Consider the following 20245-nt stretch of genomic DNA (forward strand, 5'->3'; position numbering starts at 1 on the left):
CCAAAGCTTAAGCCACATTCAAGAGCACGGTCCTCACAAATGGACCAATAAATCAAAGGACGAAAAGCCCCTCAGTGCTGGGATAGGAGTGGAGATACGCCAAGTCAATGTTGTGAATGGACCTGTTATGACTTCACAGGTCCCCTGGCTATCAGTATAAGCCATAATGGCCATGTGACTGCAGCGTGAATGGGAGACTGAAGGGGATTAGCTTCACAACTCATTAATCAGACCGTCTCCTCCATCCTTCCCAGTCATCGGCTGAGGATTCTCCAAGACGGCCACATGCGCTGAGAAGACGGGATTACGGCGCGTTAGCCGATTCAAAAACAAGGCACTGCCTGTTGGACCGTTGTCGCCTTTGTCTGCGATAGCACAGCAACCCGTGGCCCCCCAACACTCACGCGCAGTCGGAAGAATTGGCAATTTTCGCACCGATTCAGCGAAAAACAAAACACCCATAAACAGAGTAAGACGAGAGAAGGTGAGGACTTGAATAGGTGGGAGGCAAGAGCGTGCGACGGGGGAAACTACAAGGCACCAAACAAAATAATCTCTCTGTATTTAATTGCCATACATCGTTTTAAATACTTCAAAGGGAACGCTTTGCGTGGAAAAGCACAGAGTATCACACAAGGAACTAATCATTTGGTTCCAAGGTGGTGGACAGCTGGTGGTTAAGAGGTTTTAATCTGAATTGTTTAAGTGAGCAGCACTCCATGAGAGCCTTCCTGGGGTGAGGGGGGCACCTCAGACTTTAAACTGCTAAGGCTGGATTCATAGCAAATCCTGCACTCGACAAAGCCATGACCCACTATGTCGGGGCTGCTGCGGTCAAGAAGCAGAGCTGCGCTCCATCTATTAGTGGCAGAAATGGGTTTTTATGTAAGAGTTTGCAAACATTTAAAAATGAGGCGTCCTTGATCAGCCTTTGTCAGAAAAGCGAGCGATTATTGTCCATCCTCAAAATCAGAGGCAGTGGCCCAGAGCACTGAGGAGCACCACGTCAGTATAAAAAAAAAAAAAAAAAAAAACTCCACTTGGGACACAGCAACTAAAATGAATGATGAAAAGCCCAATGCAAAAAATAACAAACACTAGGGCATGAGTATTCCGATCGGAGGAAGAGACTTACGTCTCATTCAAGAACCTTATTTGGACGCATGTCTCCGCTCAGATGCTCACTGGGCCAAACGCGTCGTTTGAATTGTGTATACAATGTCGCAATGTACAATTTACCCAGAGCACCGCATTACTCTTCTTTATTCCCCCCCTTTTGTTTTTTGTTTTTGTATTTATATGTCTGGGTAGTGCATTTCTCCTGGGTGAGGCACAAGCCCACTGTTAATTATCTTTCAAAGAACGTTGATGAAACTGCAAGTTATGGGGACAACAACAGCAGCCTCAGGCATCTTCGTCGCAAACCTTTCGGTGCTTGCAGATGCAGATGCAGATGCAGTCAAGGACATGGACATGACTTGAAGACAGAGACAGAGACGCAACTCGATGATAGCAGTCAAGGCTGAGCCAAAGCCCGAGAGAGGATGGAAGGACCTCGGCTGTGCCCTCACCAGTGCAAACTGAACGAGGATGCTTGCTGCTATCTGCCTGATTTGATATGCACCGTATTAACCTCCGCGCAATGGCAACGTACACACTGTCCAATGGGAGGCTTCCGCACAACACAGGCCAGCATGTTAGTACGCGTCACAATAGTAGGTTGAGGTGTTCAGTTCCCGTTTCTCCTCGTGATAACCGTGCCTGACTCTCAAACTGTACATTGTGGCCCCCGCATCTTGTTTTATTATTTAACCGGCTTTGTTTGAAACGGCTGTCGAGACAAAGATTAAATAAAAAACAGACGTCTTGGGAACAAGGGGCGAGATTGCCCAATCTGTCCAAATACTTCCATGAAAATGTCTGACTCACGCTGCCGGCAGCTACGGGCGCTCGATGGCCATATTAGTCAATTCTACGAGGACTTTGTCACCGGGTTTCCTTGAGAGAATGCAACGACGCGGCGCCGCGGCCATCAGAGGTGACGCATCTGGTGACTGAGAACGGGCCGAAGCGCCGCACGGGTTTGATGTTTAACTCGGACGTTTGCTTAACCTCCCGAGCCTTCGTCGCTGGTTAGCCGCTAGTCACTGGGCCATGACGGCGACGGGTCAAACGCTGAACGCTCCGCCCCCCCCACGGCGCAAAAAACCCTCCGGCGAGAGCAAAGTGCGACTGCTGAGTGCCGCTGGAAGCCCCGTCTGCGTCTTCTCTCATCTCTCCTGGGCTTGCGGCTAATTCGGTCCGAGCGACGTCACCTCCTCGACTCGGACACGGCGTGTTGACTGCCATTGGAGATAGTCGCAGCCGTTTGATTTAATCAAACCTGGCGATTGTCTCCGCGGACAGATACGAGGCCCGCGGCGGTGACGCGACCTCACCCCCGCCGCACAAAAGGCGCCTCTGTGCGCAGGCTTGCACACAAAACGGGCGGCCGACAACGGGGGCCGGGGGGGGATGAAAGGTCTCCTCAGTGTTTGGTGACAGTTATTACCCTCTCCACTGAAACCAAATACCTGAGGGCCCAGATAGCATTATCTTATTGTGAGGCGCACTGGGGGGGGTGGGGGGGGGGGCTGGCCTGTAATCAGGCTCTGGGCCTTGATCGGCGCTCCTCCCCCCGGCTTGATACCGACCTCCTCGCCCCCCGCCCCCCCCGTGGTGTTGCGTCGCTCCGCCGGTGACATCGCGGGAATAAAGGTTTTGGAATCCGTGATTACTCCGGTACGTTAGAATGCTGGTACAGTGCACATTGGGACATAGAGTGCATGTAATTGCTCAGCAGGAAAACCCAAAAGAGGGTAAAGAATTTGTTGTTGTGGCTACATTTACATGCAAAAATATGCAAGCGGTGGCGGGACAGAATCTCCTCCTACACGGGAGGAAAATGTCTGAAAAATAACAGGCAGCGATAATGGAGCCCCACCCCCCACCTGAAAAGAGACAGTATTTAACTCTTTGACTTTGGCATCAGGAAAGGCCTCAGCAAATGGAACAGAGCTGAAACTCCGTCATATTAAACTCTGTATAAATATTGTTGCATTCTCGCTAAAAATACTGCACTGCCCCTCAACTAGAATGTATTAGTATGTGGCCATGGCAGCAGAGATCGTGTGCCTATGTTATCACAACCTCATTCTCATGCATCATCTCTTTACATGGATTAGGAGGCTCGCCAAAAGTCCAAATAAGATCACCTGATCTACCGTATCTTTGCTTCTTTGTGCCGATTATGTAACTGAAGAATTGATAACCAATTGAATGAAGGCATTTTGCACTTTCTGGTCTGTTTTTATGTAATTATTTGTCATCGGACTGTGTTATTGTTTATGACACTCCCTCTCTTCATTTAATACACAGCTGACCTAGCCAGCACTCGCTTGACTGCTTTTCAGCTTTTATGTTCCTTGGGTGTGTTGTGTCCACAGATTTGCTCAGAATACAGCACGTAAAACAGACAAAAACTACAAATTGAAAGTGCAGCAGGATGATATAACCACGTATTTTCAGTCATGACTGAGATTTATCCAGATCAGGAAGAAATTAGTCGCTGCGAACAGTATCTTTCCTACTTGGGTGAAGGTATATAAGTTACAACAATAATGTTGTCTAAGGATTTTTTTTTTTTTTTTTTTTAATCAAAACCCAGTACAAGGATGAGGTAAAAACAAAGAAAATGGCTTTGCCAGGGCCAACAACATTGTCATGGTTTCCTGATTCCGAAACCGTTTTTTTACACCGTGGATACGTTCAAAATATATTACAAAACACCAACAGGACAATTTCTTGCAATCCAGTTCAATTGCTTTTGGCAGTCCAATCTTTCAAAAAGTGTTTTCTTACATCACAACTAATGTGACTGATTGGAAAAAGCAGCAAGCGGTAAAAAAAATAATAATCTTGATCAATCTAGTATTTTAAAGTCAGCAATGCACATCTGCTCATTGAGCCACGGTGTGTTAAATAAAGTGGCGATGACAGAAGGCGACGAGGTGCTGAGTAGCATACACAAGGGGAGACATCAGAGTTTTAGAAAAGGAAAGTGGCTGTTAGGCGCATTTGGAAGGTAAGAGGTTTAGCAAGTAGAATCCTAAGCGACGCAAACCTCCGTCTCACAGCAGGCCTGCTCAGATTAGCATTAGCCACGTCTGGTGTAGCTGATGGATGTTGCTGGGTTATGTCTTAAATGAACAATGCTTTGGCGTACACCTGTAGATAGTGACAACATAGCGCAGAGTTCCCTTGTTTGTGAAGCTAACATGAGCAGGTTCCATTCAACAGAAAACTCTAAATTACCCAGGACTATATAAATGTTTTTTCTATATTTAGTGAGTGGTCTAAGGGTGACCTCTCTCATGACTCCTTCAGACCACTCTCCATGTCTAATGAACTGCTTGAATACAGCCAGTTCTGAAGATCTCCGTGACTAAAACAATTGCAGCATTTTCTTTTTTTGGGGTGGGGTGGGGGAGTGCAAAATCCCAACGATGTGCATGAGACGCTCACTTCTCCATCAGGTTTCACACTCACCGCTTGAGAAATACCCGCCCACAGAATGTCCTTTCGGTACACCTAAACGCAATCAATGAAATACATCACTCCACAGCAACGGCTGACAATCATGCTTTGGCTCAAGACCAGTACTTGTAATGGTCATAGGGGTCTCGGTTAACTTCAGACTTTTCCACAAGCCTTATATCACAAGCTGGAGGCGTGAAAACATGGACATTTAAGTGTTACTGAGACAATAACTGATCTGTGGCTTTGACAAATGCTCAGCAAAAAAGCACAAGTCATAAAAAATGGAAATTGGCTCTAGATTGATGGCAAAGTAATCAAGGTTTGGCTAACTCCGAAAAATAATGAATTACTAACCCTCACAGCAATTCTGAGGTACTTTCATTTTGTGCTACTTTTCAATTTTACTTCCCGCGCACTGCTTCTTCAATTCAGTTCGTTTGGGGTCATTCATTTTTGACCTGTAGTGTTTCAAGGCTATTAAGCAAAGTGTGGAACAAATCATCAGGTGCAAAAAAAGTAGGGTGAGCTAAATTCTCATATAAATGGGATACGAATGGTTTGAGGTTTTAAGAGTCGACGTGATGCAACTGAACGCTGCACGGTTGAACTATTCCACTTCTGCAACCTGCAAAGCAAACAATCAAACCACACAGGCCGCCATCGGAAGAAACCTTACCCACAGTGTATCACTAGCGGCTCAGGTGCACGTTGCAGTCAAGTTAGGTCCATCAGAGCATGTTTTTACCCCGGGGGACGGTCTCCTGGAGCAGGCAAGCACTCATCACGCTGATTACACTAAGCTAAATACAGCTTTGTGCTAACACAGACAGGAGGCAGATCAAAGCGCTGATGTCAGAACTGAGAGGCGGAGCCTACCGGCCACAGGTTATATGTCTGCTGGCTGGCACACCTATCCTGCCACAGCTTTGTGCACACACCCTGACTGGTTCATTTGGGCCACGCGCAGATCCCGGGGGCTCAGTCTGTTAATCTGACCCATGAACTGCGTCAACAGCTTATGAACATTAACTATTTAATTAATTACAAATGCCAGAAGCCATAGCATATATGACATAATATTATTACTATGTGACAGTGACAAGTGCATATGTATTGATTGCAACTGTCTGGTGGAGGAAGAACAATCACATAATTTGTTTTAGTGGAGTAGGATTGTAATTTGTAGATGAAAAGACTAAATATAGACTAAATAATAACAGTGTGGCACTGCAACACTGGATTTCTTAAGAAATAAATAACTTGGTGCCTTATATTTAACAATTTGCCCCCGTTACTTAGTAGTGGAGATGCAATTATTCCACTTTTAAAATGTTCTCGTTTTTAGTTATGAGCCCCGACATTTGGACTGGTTCAAGTGTGCTGCAACACATCCAAGCCTCCAGGATTTCCACGAAGATTCCAATTCGAGTCCTGCCCCATCTGACTTTGGCTCTGCACACTGGGGGACACTGGCATCTCTCACACTAACCATTTTCATTCTCTTCAGTCTCTTCATTTTGGTGGAGGGGAGGGGTGCACTGATGGGGCTTTGCAGCGTGTTTAAAACACTCTTCACCCTGGCAGAAAACATCAGCCGCCAACAGCAGCCAGGACACTGGAAATTGGAAGTTGTCAAATGCCCAGCTGCATTTGTCACATTTCTGCTTTAAATTTGTCTTCCAGGATTTCAGCAGACTGGGACTCAATGGCCGTCTCTTGATACCTGCCTTTTACATCTACCTCACCGCCACACTGCGTGTGGCTGGATTACAGATGTAGGCGGGGAACGACGTCCAACTAAGCAGGCTGAGATCTTATTTCAGAATGTATAGGGAAGAGGACTTTCTCCAAACATCACTAAGCCCATCAGTAAATACCTCAGCTGGTGTGTGTGTGCCCCATCCATCCTGACAATCCAGTTTCTATTTGCATTGCTTTATTTGAGCTCACCCCCAGTCTTCTATTTGTCTTGTCTTTGTTTGCGGGCATGCTGGCAGACAAAGGTTTATTTCTGTTTTATGCGTTTAAACGGCATCGTTCCTGCAGTGATGTGCGAGGCTAACCACTCGTGGAGAACACGTTCACACACAATGGATTATCACACGATCCCGCCAGAGCAGACTTTAAACAGAAATATTCCATAATGCAGGAGTCATATTCAAACGCCGGTGTTTTCCATTTTGAAATGAATCCATTCATCCAAATGACAATCATTTTGAAAAAAAAAATAAAAAATCAGAAGAAACCTGTATGATTTTGAGAAATGCTATGTTAGTTTTTAGTCATAGTCTAGCATCTGCATTATTGACTATTCATCTGGATTTTTAAATACATTTCTGTGAAATATTCTGATGGCTATTTTCTCAAACACAAAGTGGCTTTTCAAAAAAAAAAAGAAATTCAAAATCTATTTTCATTGTTCAAACGGACCAAAGCCGACAGACTTAATTATCAAAAATCACAATGAACAAAAAAGCTGCATATCGTTGAAATTTCCTGTTTTAGAGTTTTGAATCCAATGTGAAATTGTATTTTATATATCTGGTGATTTTGTTTCCCCTTAATAAGCATTTAGATGATGTGCATGTATTTGTGCGATAATTCAGGCGCTATTCTTGGAACATTATCAGACACTTTCCAAGACAGGCCACCCCGGCACTGGTTGCACTGATTGTCTGTAAATCCACTATCTTATCGTCTCCCCGCACAGTGTCTGAGGAGAGCGCTGGGAGCAGTCAGCACATGCGAAAGGCACTAAAGAACTCTCAGCAGGATAAAGTTTCTCTGCAGAAAGATGTGGTGGCACCACAGGCGCAGCAACAATTAACAACAAAGTCTGCTTGAGTGAGGAGAGACAGCACCCTGGGGCACAACATTTGTACACACTGCAGAGATGGCTGCGGTGGTGGAACAGTGAGTTTGGCTGATGTTTGGTGCGCCACGAGGATTGGGGTTGCATCTAGTCTTAACAAAGCGCTAAGTCAAGGCTTTACTGGGAATACCAGGAGGGAATTCGGCAGGCGAATCTCCCAGGTAAACAACGCCGTGCTGGAGGGACAACACGACGTCAGGAACTGGTACCTGGAAGGCTTCCCCTAATGCGTTCGTTTTATGCTAAATGCAGTGTAATTACAAGGCTGACACTGTGCATATCCTCCATCATCACTAAATTAGGGGGTTTGCAAGGTAGAGAAATTGGCGAGGTTCAGCTTGGAGCCAGCACAATCCTCAAGGTAATTTACAATACTTATGGGCTGGACCAACTACTCTTTTATTTGTCTTTGAGCACGGCCAAAGTGAAATGTATGGCTGGGAGTGCCAAGACAAGGTTTTTGGAAGAACGATGTGAAAAGTAGGATGGCCCCTCCCACTGCAACCCTGATGATTCACTACGTGGCCCAAGAAAACTAATGACAAGCATTTTGAACCCTTTCACACGTCTATGTAACATAACTACGTTCAACCATTTCACCATACAGCCCATTGTTAATGCTCCTTTATATGTTTCACTGTAAACTATTTATTGGTTATACAATTTAAACGCATTTTTGATTGTTTACACCACCTTGAATAAAATAAATAACACTATGCACATTGATCCTAGAGGTAGACACCCCGCACAAAGGAAAGGGAATAAACTAACCAATCAGTTATCTATAACCTGTGTGGCATAAACCAAACCACAAAAGGTAAATCACCTGAGTGCTGGCAACACACAAAGGTATTATTAGGCACTGCTGGCAGTGTTTTTCTGACAGCTTCTTGCATTTCTTTCCCCTATGTGAACAAAATGTTGGATACACAGTAGAAACTCTTCTTGCCTCCTGGTTGGAGAAGCAGAAGCAACCATGGGCACCACATTGCATCAACATGCTGAATTTCTGGAAGACTGCTCTTGCTAATCAAAAGCACTTCCTGCCTTACCACATGCATCTTGCACTGTAGCCTCGCAGGAAAGTCATGTCAAGGTGTCAGCCTGAGAAACCCAGGCATTGAAGAGTCACATATGCAATTTTACAGTCATGAAATGGCTAAACTACATTCACTTGCCAGGGTACTGGACTACCTCCCTACTGAACAACCAGAACACAAGCTGCCAGTCAAAACACAAGAAGACAAGCCCCCGGTGGAGGCACTCCCCCACAGACAGCAGTACTGCTGCCAGAACAGGAAACCATATCAAACGTCCTTTAGAAGTTTATAAAATCAAAGTTAAAACACAATAAACTGTTTCTGTGAGTCAGCATTTCAGAACAGGGACACTTCCCCCATTTACATATAAAGGAGTTACTTTATGAGCCCCTGTCCCCCCCACCCTGTTTCTCTTAAAGGGAGCACCATCTACGGATACAAGGTAGGTAGATGAGTTACAGGAACCTTAGCATGACACACAGAGTCAACACACTGACTGTAGAAATCCTGTTCAATGACACTGAACCAAATGGATGCTTGTCACTGCATGAGTCAAAACAGGTGATTACGAGAAGAGCAGGCGCTGCGTGAAGAGGAGTTTCAACAACTGTCCGGCCTTTGCGATCCACACACTGATCACATCGCACGTGAGACGTGCCTGCCATGGAATGAAACAGGCCTCACATCCACACACCCTCCCAACTGGAATTTGTCAGAACGATCTCACATCACTGGCTAAAACTTGCGAGACAACGATATGCAGTGGCCAGATTTGAGCCATATTCTGGATAGGCAAGGAAGCCTTGACAAAATTTCAACACAATGGATGGTTCGCACTAGAAATCTTTTCATCAGCTGCCTGTAGCATCCTCGTGTATGCCTCCTAAGTTATTTTAATAAAGGCTTGTAATGCTTGAAGAGTTTGAACTGCCTAGCAGAGAGTTCAATGCAATATATGTTAATTCAGGGTTGGTGCCACCAAATGAATTTCAACTCTATTTATTTTAAGTGACAGGTTAACTAAGTTTATGAAGCTAAGCAACTTTACAGCATGATTGAGGAAGACACTGTGACTGCGACATCCACTCTGACCCATTAAGAGTCAATCATACATTCTTTTATGGTCTTTCTTAGTCTGGTCAACAACAAGCAACAAACAAACAACACGACTGTTGTTGTTAAAATACACTTTGTTTTGAAACAACACACAGGCACAATCTAGTTTGCTTACTTTATCTCAATAGTCAATGTACCGAGAAGAAATAACTCACACCATGAGCAGACAACATAAACAAATTCTACTGGTCCAAAGTCCCATCCGGCAAATTCACTGGAGAGCTTTACACACAGCAGCCAGTTGCAAGTGGGAAACAGTCCAAGAAATGCCAGAAATGAAAAAGATGTGACTTTAGAGTAGACCTCTGAGTGTGTTATTACATGGGAAAGCAGAAGGCAGGCATGTTTATACGCCCAGCCCTTTGAACATGAAGTGGGTGAGGTCAACCCAGTGTAAATTAATTAGTAGGCCATTTCTTTTTTTCAACTTTGTGACCATATTCTCTCATCAGCAGAACTGAACCGAGGTAAAATAATGCATTAACATTGCAACCAGTGATTTTAACTTGCTATTTACTCAAAAGGACTGTTGCGCATCAATGGCCAATATTTAACATTTACAGTGATCTGTTGGTATAAAATAGATATTTTAATTAGATTATTTCTTGAAAAAAATATACAATGTTGTGTTTTTTAGTTTCCAATATTAACTTCTTTTTTGTGTGTGTGTGTGTGTGTGTGTGTGTGTGTGTGTGTGTGTGTGTGTGTGTGTGTGTGTTAGAAATTGTGGATCCACTTGCAGGGTGGCGGCCATATTGGCCCTCCACTTATGTACAGTAACCCAGACTGCGAATCGGTTTTAGTGATTTCACACTGACATCAAAGTTGTGGGACCAGGGAACATGGATAACATCATCACTCTCTTACACAGTAACATTGTCACATGTGAGACAATGGGCCCATAAAACCAAAGTAATTACACAAGTAACGTCGGACATAAAGCCACAATGCTGCAAGGTTTTTGTTTTTTGTTTGTTTGTGTGTTTGTTTGACAATTTTAACAATGACTGCCTCCAGAATGTGGTGGGTGGAACTGACTCATCATGCAGAGCTATTTTGTTCAGACTTAATTACAAGCCCCGTTTCCGGTTTGACTTTTGACATGACCACCGGGCATGCCCTAAAGTTAGATAGGCTACTGTCTTTTTTCAAACTAAAGGTCAGGCTCTATTAACATGACGCAGTCTTGCTCGTGTTATTTATAGGCACCACCATTCATTTTTAACACCTCATCGAGCTGAGGAACTTCTGGTTGAGTTCCTCTTGTGGTCTGAACGTTGCCCTTTACAAAGCTAACTATAGACTTTACGGGCTACTCCGCGGACTTTTTGTGTTTTGTGTGTGGCTAAGCTATCATTTTACATTTGTATAGGACAGCTGAGGTCCTGGCTAGCCGTGTCGCCGAGTTCACAGAAACGTGAGAAGTCCGCACACCGGCCCCTGTAGGCTGGGACAGAGGATGTCATGGCTACCGGTCAACAAGTTCCGACGTTGCGTTCAACGGCCATTAAGCAACTTTCTTCGCGAGCGGTGTTAAACATGTAGGGTGGGAAAGTGGCGTATTTTCTTCGAGTGAACAGAACATAGAGGCAACGTGATGCGTGACTCCTCTTACCTCAGGCAGAAGCAGCTCGGAGTGAAGAAGCGTCAGTTTGGGGAAGCATAATCCTGCTAATGGGGTTTAGAAAAGCTGAGAAAGTTAGTCCAGACAGCGGCGGCGGACTGTCGTTCTTAAAGTGTAGTAAAGTTTGGCGTTGACGAGTGGCTCCAACGGGCAGTGGTGAAGAACACGAGCGAACTAACTGCACTTTCTTCCAGTTGTTGCTGTATCCCAGGACAACTCGGTGGGCGGAGTCTGCGTGTGGCTCAACAGTCCCGTGTTTCCGGAGCTTCGCTTTAAAGTTAACTTTTATAACGAAACAATGGCTCTGCTTCTGTCACAGAGAGGGGCAGCCGAGTTGTTATAACGTTGTGTCATTTGTTCGGGTTTATTTGTTTGTCATGCGTTGGTCCAAAGCAGTTTCTGAGTTTTAAGTCGCTGCTTCGCAGCAGGACGAAGTTAACTCAATGTTCTATCGTGTTCCTGTATGACTTTCAGAATAAAAAACGGCGTCATTTTCGCGTGCGCAACAGGGATCACGAAATCGTACTACTCCTTAGAGTAAAATCTCTTGAGAATTAAAGTTACGCTAATTGGAAATCAGACACAGCCTGATCGTCAGTCACAGAGTCATTGTGTTTATGGCCATTTAAGCCAAGTCACGATTTTGCCACAATGTCACACGATTACTGTGAAACGACGCTAGATTAGCAACACCGTAGTCTGTTAGCTTTTTAGTTTAGGTTATTTTATTTTGAAGGTTACACAAATCTTTAAATCGATTCAACGTGTCGTTCAGATTTAGTCAAGACTCAGCAAAGTGGCATTGTGTCTGGCTAAACACCCATTTAATCCTCTCTTTGGCTTTACATTAGACCGGTGATGATTAGTGCTTCATTTGTTCATGTTGTCTTACGGTTCAAACGTGAATGTGGGTCTCATGTTGTGGGTCAAGAGGCTAAAACGGTTTATAAAATGTTCACAAAGTAACGTGCTCAACAACCTGGGCTTCGGGTGTTGCTAACACTAAATGCTTATTGTGATCCGCTTGTGGTTCTGTTTTTAATAAGTTGACATCTGTAAGTATTTTTGTCAAAGCCAAAAAAAAAAAAAAAAAACAGTCTCTTTTGGTTTAAACCGCCCTCTGCTGGTTTTGAAGGCCTCGTGCAATTAACCTTGTGAGTAGGGCGTTCTCTTGAGATCTCATTTCAATAGCAGGTCATATTTAATTCAACCTTCATTAAAAGAAATTCCTTCAATTTACATCCAATTCCAGTGCATCATATGCTGAGCTGGTGCATGTTGTGTCGGGTGCAAAAATGATTTGCTTACTTTTTCTGAAAAATCTCACTTGTATATTTGGGGGCTGAGAGAATCAAAATCATATTCACATGCTCCCATAAATATTGAAACTCCTTACTTTAGCAGGAAAAATGTTCCCTGTTGATGTTGTTCTCATACTTACAAGGATGGATGGAGTATTTGGATAGAACTTCCTCTCCTTTGTGTTTCTGTACACAAGGTTGTGCGTGTGCAAAGAAAGCAGGATCCCTGACAATGGAGTGCCATTTTTTGCTATTCATTATTTGCAGTACAGAATCAATATATTCCCATTTTTACATAAGGCATGTCACACACACAAGACAATGATGTATCATTCAGCAAACATCCTGTGAATGACTGAACACAGCTTTTACTTTGTTGCTGTGAGACATGGGGGGGGGTTCTCAGTGTTTCTTTTGGTTGAGCCTGGTGAGACAGTAAGCCGGCACATCCGGGGTGAAATGATAATGATGTCAGAACAGCTCCCGGGGCAAAGGAAGTGCAGGGCTTCAATGAAAGAGAGAGGATGCCTTGATTATAGCACATTCAGAGAGATTTCAACTGTCTTCTGATCATTTTAAGAGGCAGTCCGGAGGCCACGCTGCTAGTCACTTCTACAAAATTTACCAATGAAAATCTAAATGGGCATCTGTCGGTGCTCGTTGCCGGCATTTAGTCTGTTTCAGCCCAGTGTCAGCATTTTGAATCTGCTATTATGGATATTAAAGTGACTACAGCATTGTGAATGGGAATGAATAAAGTATTCTAAAACTGCAGGCTCAAAGCAGTTAGTTTCATTCTGTCTATTTTTTTTTACCTTTTACTTCAGAATGCTAAGATTATGCAATTATTAGTTGCATTGGTAATCAGGAAATGCCATCAGCGGTTCCCGTCCGTCTGTGTCAGCAGCAGATGGAGTTGCATTCTTAGTTTGGCATGGTGCTTCATATCAAATGCCTTTTCTCGTACAACGTTTGCATCAGTGTAGTGTAGTTTATTGTAGTGAGTATACTCTGGCGCCCCCAAACCTGTATACTGTGATTCCCCCCCCACATACACACACACACAGACATATCTGTCCGGCCACAGCTACTTCAAGACAACAACAACAACAACAACAACAACAGTTTCAGCAATCAAGTGCAAAAAGTGGTGCAAACACAAATAACTACTCTTAAGCGGCGCTGAAGCAACAGCCGATACTCTATAACAGATCAGAACGTGATACATCCTTTTAATCAAAATTTTAAACGGGAAATTGAAAGTTTGGTCAAATAATAACATACTGAAACGTACCTTTGCACATTTCCTAGTGGTTGTGCGGTCATTTGCAAACGCTTCTAGTGGTTATATGGCGTATGCCTGCGTATTACATAGACTACACCACTGCTTTGCAATTATCCAGGCTTTGGGACCTACGCAAGAAGTGACACTCAAGGAGCGCCCCCTTTAGGCAGCAGTTTTGGTCACAGCTAGGTCAAGGTCACAATTTTAAGCGCATGCTTTACTGATAAGCGTTATCCATGGTATGTATATGAATAGCCAATTTCAAAAAATTAGATCAAACCAACCAACCGTTTGTTCTCAAGCCAGTTAGCTGGCAAAACAATTAGGCCAATAGCGTCGCTATATTAATATCACATGTTATGTATGAGTCATCACCAGCCTCAAGACGCTCAGAAGCTTCCAGATTGTGGGTTAACAGGAGAACTAGCAGGGAAATGTTCTCCACCACTTTTCTGGTGAATTACTGCGCTAACAAGAAGTCTTAGCTCAAGCACGTCAAAAAAAACATAACGGATCGTAAAATTATAATTCAGCAGATCTACACAAAGTACAATTTACAGCTGAATCCTTCAAGTCTAGTCTAATCTTAAGTGTGTCCCTGATCAGTCAAAATATGAGAAATATCAGACAGATCCCAAACTCAGTAAATAATAACTATTAGTTCTACATTCTGGGCTAGAAATATGGAAGCATGATATGGCCACCTCCTTACACATGGGCCTGCTCTTCATAGAAATATAAATACTTATCAGTTGTGAGTGAAACGGTCATTTATATTTAGTGGCATTATCTTATCAAAACCATACACATGTGTTTGTTGTATTTTATTTACATAGATCCCGACTTGCTCATCTATTGAGCCTTTAATGGCTGAAGAAACATTGAAAGTACACAATAACATCTTTGAATTTAGTCAAACAAAATGTGGGGGGAAAAAGTTTATATAAACACACCATACCCTTCCACTACCATTAAAGTATCATATAGATGTGCAATAAAACAAACTACATTACTGTCCCTATTGTATCCGCAGTCTGTTAAAAAAAAAAAAAAACATAAAAGAGAGAGAAAAAGATAAAAGCCGCCATCAGGCACCTCATCAAACACTCACCCACGGTGTTACAAACACACCAGGTGTATATGTTTTCCATCCCCGGTCTGTGAAATTGAACCACTGAAAGGTTGTTTGGGGGCCCAGCGGGGAGCCCGGCCGCCCTCCCATCACAGGCGCGTGAGCTCTGAGCCCTGTGCCTCTGCTCCACCTGCACCTAGCCGAGGGTTAGATAAATGGCAGGTGGTATAGAAAAGAGTCTCCATTCAGCAGCACGCTGAGCCGCACTTAGACACATTATTGCAGTCTGGGGGAGGACTGGAGGGACGTGGTGAGAATGTGAGAGCAGGGCTGCTGTGGAGACTGCCAGAACATGAGCGGGACAAGGGACAACAAGCGTGACACAAAGACGAACATAGCGGCCTTTGTGCTGCGATAAAAAGGAGGTTTGTAAGTTGGAGGGCTTGGATGGTAGAGATAGAAATGGGGTGGGGGGGATTGAGCCAGAGTAAACACTTGGATGGAGAGACACGGGGGAAAAAAACACACACAAGTTGCAGGGGGGCGGGGGGGGGAGGAGGCATATCATTTGACTGAAGTGCCTTTTGAGTGTTGCATATAGTGTCTCACAGTTCGGCGGAAGCCTGCTAACACTCCACAGTGCCAGCCACATTCCTTCCCTCTTAGTCTGGCCATGAGGGGTTTGTTGTTGTTGTGTTTGTTCAGCTCAAACTGCAATGAAAAACTTTTACAACCCTCAAAGGGAACTTGTGGTCAAATGCTCAAAACAGAAACCAAAAATTTAATTTTCAACGCTGGTTTGTTTGTCACAGTCGTATTGTTTTTGGTTTTTCAGTATAATTTCATCAATCAATCAATCAATCAATCTATCTATCTATCTATCTATCTATCTATCTATCATTTAATGAAAAATGGAGCTCTGCTTGCTTATTTATCTAGAAAACAACGTATTTGGCCCTCCGTCAACATTCTCCTTGTAACGCTGATGCTTTGGACCTTCCACATGCTTGGATTGAGACAAAAACAAGGTGGTCTCAGGGGGCAGGAGGCAGGAGGAACACCTGCCTGTGGGTGTTGTCACTCATTTGGGGGAAGCCATCAGCGCTCTTTGTGGCATTAAAAAGAGATTATTTTTGGATCTGTTTTTTAGTGGCCACTTCAGGAAAAGTGCAGGCTGAATTGATGAAATTAAAGACTATTTTAATTCCTGGGAGAGTTCATTGACAGGGTAGATATATGTATGTATCTGTACAGTATAATATAGTCGGAGAAACTTGGAAGATTTACATATTTTTGAGGAATGAATTTATGAGTGAAATAGATACTTTTGGGACCAACTTTGACCATCAGTAATCATTGAAAAACCTAAGAGAAATCCTTTCAGTATTAAAAATGACTCATTCAAATCAGTTGTGGATCCCTTTGAATTTTCTATTATGATTACGGTCCAATATTATTTTTTCCCAGTTGGGGGTAACAAGTTTTGTTTTGTTTTTTTTAAATGTGTTTAAAAAAAAAAAGAAGAAAAAGTTCAGTTTATTAGCAATCAGACAGCTCCGGACACAGACAAATATCAGCATCCAATTTAGAGTTTTGTTTTTAATCGACTCTTTCTTCTGTTTGCTGGCCAGAGAGAGCTGGGGGAAATATCTTGCTCTTCAGCTTTGAAAACCCAACTATCATAACCAGGAAACTCTGGGGATAAAACAAAATAAAACAGAATTTGGAGATTATAAACCTAGAATGTATAGTGTACGCACACAAGTGGAAATCACATGACAGTTGTATGTGTAGTTACTGTACAATCTAAACTAGACATCACATGTATTGTACAGTTTAATTAAAGTTTATTAAATAAAGTAAGTTCACAAAGTAATAAAAAAAAAAAGTTTCAGTATTTCAAAATTCCCTGACTGTCTCACTTAAAACATTTGACTTGGCATCGAATCTCAGAGAACACGCAGATGTGTTCAGCGCTATAGAGCTGTTTGCCTGTCTGTATCATGGCACATGCCATCCACAGTTTATCTAAGCAGAGCTCTACATACAACCCCGCAGGTACGACAACTCTGCCAGCATCGCACACAAATGCCTGCTTTGGATGTGTACCTTTGAATCGTCTGCCTGCTGTTTGATGTAATTGCAGTCCTGCTGCATGCTGCCGTCGCTGTTACTGCTGCTGTCATTCAGGTGGTCGGATTAGGCTACAACCAACACTGCCTTTCTACATTCCACAGTGGGTGCGCTTCTATTCAAAGGTATATAAAGCTGTGGAATTAAATTTACATTTGAGTCTAGTGTCAAATACGGTAAAAAAAACAACAACAAAAACAAACAAACAAACAAACAAACAAACAGCAAAACTATTTAAAAAGCAATTAAAAGTATGCTCTGAGGAACATGAACAGTTTTCCCACTGGAAGGCAAGGGTGAATGAATCTGACCCTGGATGAAGACTAAAAAATAAAAAATAAAATCTAACAAACAAACTAGCTTTATGCTAATGATTGGGGTCACAGTTAAAGAAAGGAAAATAATGAGAGCAAATAAAATTAAGTAAGTTTTCTTTAACTGCAAAAGCAAGGACCAGTGCGTTCATGTCATGGTCATTGTAGAAAAGGTATTGAAGGCATAACACAAGTCTTTAATTGCAGCTAACCTGGGTTAAAAAAAAAAAAAAAAAAGTTTAACATATTCATAAATCATAATAAAAAAAAATGTATTTTTAAGAATCAACTTTTTTCGGCATTAATTTATTCATCACATTTTGAGCTTTATTTTTCTGAAGACAGCAGCCTGGCTGGTGAAAGATGACAATTACAGTCCGACCTTTTTTCTTTTATGAAAAAAAGAAAGAAAAGTTCAATAGTTCCTGTTTTGTCCACAAGATGTCAGTGTCCATATCCGGGGTCCAGTTGATCCCATCAGCGGGGATTTAAGAATCTAAACACACCACAATACCAATCACTGTTACACTCTGGGCAGGAGGTGAGTGAGTGTGTTCGTGTTCCTTTATGACAGTTGTTGAGCTTTCTTCAAACCCCAAAACATTTTTCTTGGAGTCATTTTGGTGCAAGTGCGTCTTTGTTCATTTCTTTGATTTATCTGCCATTTTAGGTCATACTTCATCCGTTTTTGTGTCTTTTCTGATTACTTGACTCTACTTGTAGGGCTCCACACATCCACACAGGCAAGGATGACCAGCAGAAACAAAGTCAGGGGTCCGACCAAACAAGGAGGATTTAGGGACGTCTGGTCCACACCGCCTCCCGCCTGCCTCCCGCCCGCCCCGCCTCCTCCGTCGTCTACTTCCATTCACTAAAGCCTGGCAGATTAACTCCCTCAGATCTGTCTTCTCTAATTAGGAGCAAACAGGAGGCAGAGCAATTTTACAAAGATGAATCAAAAGAGGCCTCACATATATCGATGATCATGTGCCTGTCTGCAATGTACGGTCAATAAGTTTGCACTATTGGAGTTTGCATTCACAGCGAACAGCTATGATGCTCCCAAACTGCTTACAAAAAGAAAATCCGCCAAAAATTCAATCTTGAAACAAAACAAAAACAGCTGGCAGAAGAAAAATAACACAAGTCTCTGTTGCGGTAATTGCACCAGCAGGGTTTCTCTTGCCATTTCTCCTCTGCCTTGTTATCTTTAACTTATTTCTGCCCACATAGAGCCACTGAGGCACTTAAAATAGAGGGAAAGAGAAGTGAAAATGGAGAAGGTGATACAGAATGCCCCAAGGGGCAAGGAACAATATTTCAGATAAATTGGACAGAAAGCAAACAACGCCGACACTTTGCAAGTGTTCAGCGCTTGGCAGGTGTTTTCATTCCTGCTGTCATGCTATGTCAAGCAAGGCAGAGAATAAAATGATGTTTTTTGTGACCTGGACCAGTCTAGAGTATGTTTTAGGGTCAGGTCAGATCTGCAGGAGGATCTTTGAGAGTTAAACCACCTTCAGTTGTGTCTAGTTGGATCATAGAGAGAATGCATGATTCTGCCCTTGCAAGATATTTGCTTGCCGGATGTTTGCATGGCACGCTTTTGCGGCGCCGCCCACTCGCCACTGCAGGGATTGTGTGTTGGCCCCTCCCTCTGCTCTGACGCAGGCCAACATCAACTGTAATCCCAAAGTGTTTGTCAGAGGACGAAGTTCCGCCGCTGAAGGGCAGAGGCATCGGGGCGAATCGTGCGTTTGCAGCCAAACATTAAATCTCCCACACAGTGAGACCCACATCGGCGTGACTGTTTGTCTCTGTGTCACTTTCTGTTCTTTATAGTTAATAGGATGCCGAATCTATTTGTTGGGCCCAGAGGCTGGATTATTCAGATAGAGAGGCGACGCCATGGCAGTTATAAACAGCAGCGTGCGATTGGTGGAGCGCACTTCTGGATGGACGGGTGGGGGAAGCCAAGGGCGGGGCTTGGAGGAGGGGTTAAATACAGACTGGTGAAGACGGAGACTACGGGGGCTAAATTTAGCCAATGGCTCTGCTGGGGTGGAGCTAATCCTCTTTGCACTCGAATTATCTGGCCTTCGGATTAGAGAGCTTTGCCTCTATGCAAGACATCTACTCTCTATAATGATGTCCCATAGCAGACCGCACCAAGTCCCCTGGCAGGGGTGGATGAGTCGGTAGACTAGCTGCCAGAGTACAAACTCCAGGACAGAACTTAATGGTCCAGAATCAATCATTTGATAATTTCGCCAAGTGGCCACCATATTAAGGTAATGCCACTGAGGAGTCATTAATCAAAGTTTGCTGTGTGAAGGGGATTAAAACCATCCAACTGCAACCAAAGCAGGATGTAATTCAGCCAAATGCAAAATAGAAAAAAAGAAAAGAAACCTTATTTATTTACGTGAACGCAGAGATTTGTAATCCGGCATTCAGATGGAACACCTGCTACACTATTTGCATTTATTTAATATATCCACTGAGAAATGCATGAGGAAACTTTATGGGTAAAGGAGTCACCATGTGTCAGCCCACCATGGTTTGCCACAGTGCTCCAACGACTAGGCAACTGTCATGCTGAAGCCACGCTGGAGTTTGTTTTACATACTTTAACTGTGAATACGCCGTCTGGTTCTGATAAAACCCCTGCCTTTGCATTATCTATGCTAATCTAATTAGTTGAAGCCTTTATTTACCGTTGGAAAGCATTTCTTAGCATCTTAGCAGTTGCTTCTTGCTTTTCACCTTTGTATCCAGAAAGGAAACTAGAAAGAAATAGGTTGTTGTAACTTACGCTCTCTAAGACTGGTTGTCAACAATGATGAAACATAAGCAGGCTGAGGTGCAAACTTGCACTCCAATGAGATGATCTGAAGCGGACTTGTGCAT

At 43.3% G+C, this 20245-nt stretch overlaps 1 protein-coding gene across 6 annotated transcripts in view; it reads right to left on the reverse strand.

The window, feature by feature from the left end:
- The window catches only part of akap13 (A-kinase anchoring protein 13), a 111179-nt gene extending 99638 nt beyond the window's left edge, over nt 1-11541 (reverse strand). For 2 of the 6 annotated variants that reach the window (XM_076031230.1, XM_076031159.1), the window contains exon 1: nt 11222-11509. The gene's annotated coding sequence lies outside the window, so the exon portion shown is untranslated. Of the gene's footprint in view, nt 1-5254; nt 5343-11221 lie in introns of those variants that run through there. The other 4 variants (XM_076031066.1, XM_076030896.1, XM_076030984.1 and 1 more) reach the window with 4 other exon arrangements.
- Nucleotides 11542-20245: the final 8704 nt, after the last annotated feature.

The sequence above is a fragment of the Nelusetta ayraudi genome, unplaced genomic scaffold (assembly GCF_046127955.1).
Source record: "Nelusetta ayraudi isolate G7.1 ecotype Tasmania unplaced genomic scaffold, CSIRO-AGI_Nayr_v1 ptg000002l, whole genome shotgun sequence".
In the NCBI taxonomy this organism is placed as follows: domain Eukaryota; kingdom Metazoa; phylum Chordata; class Actinopteri; order Tetraodontiformes; family Monacanthidae; genus Nelusetta; species Nelusetta ayraudi.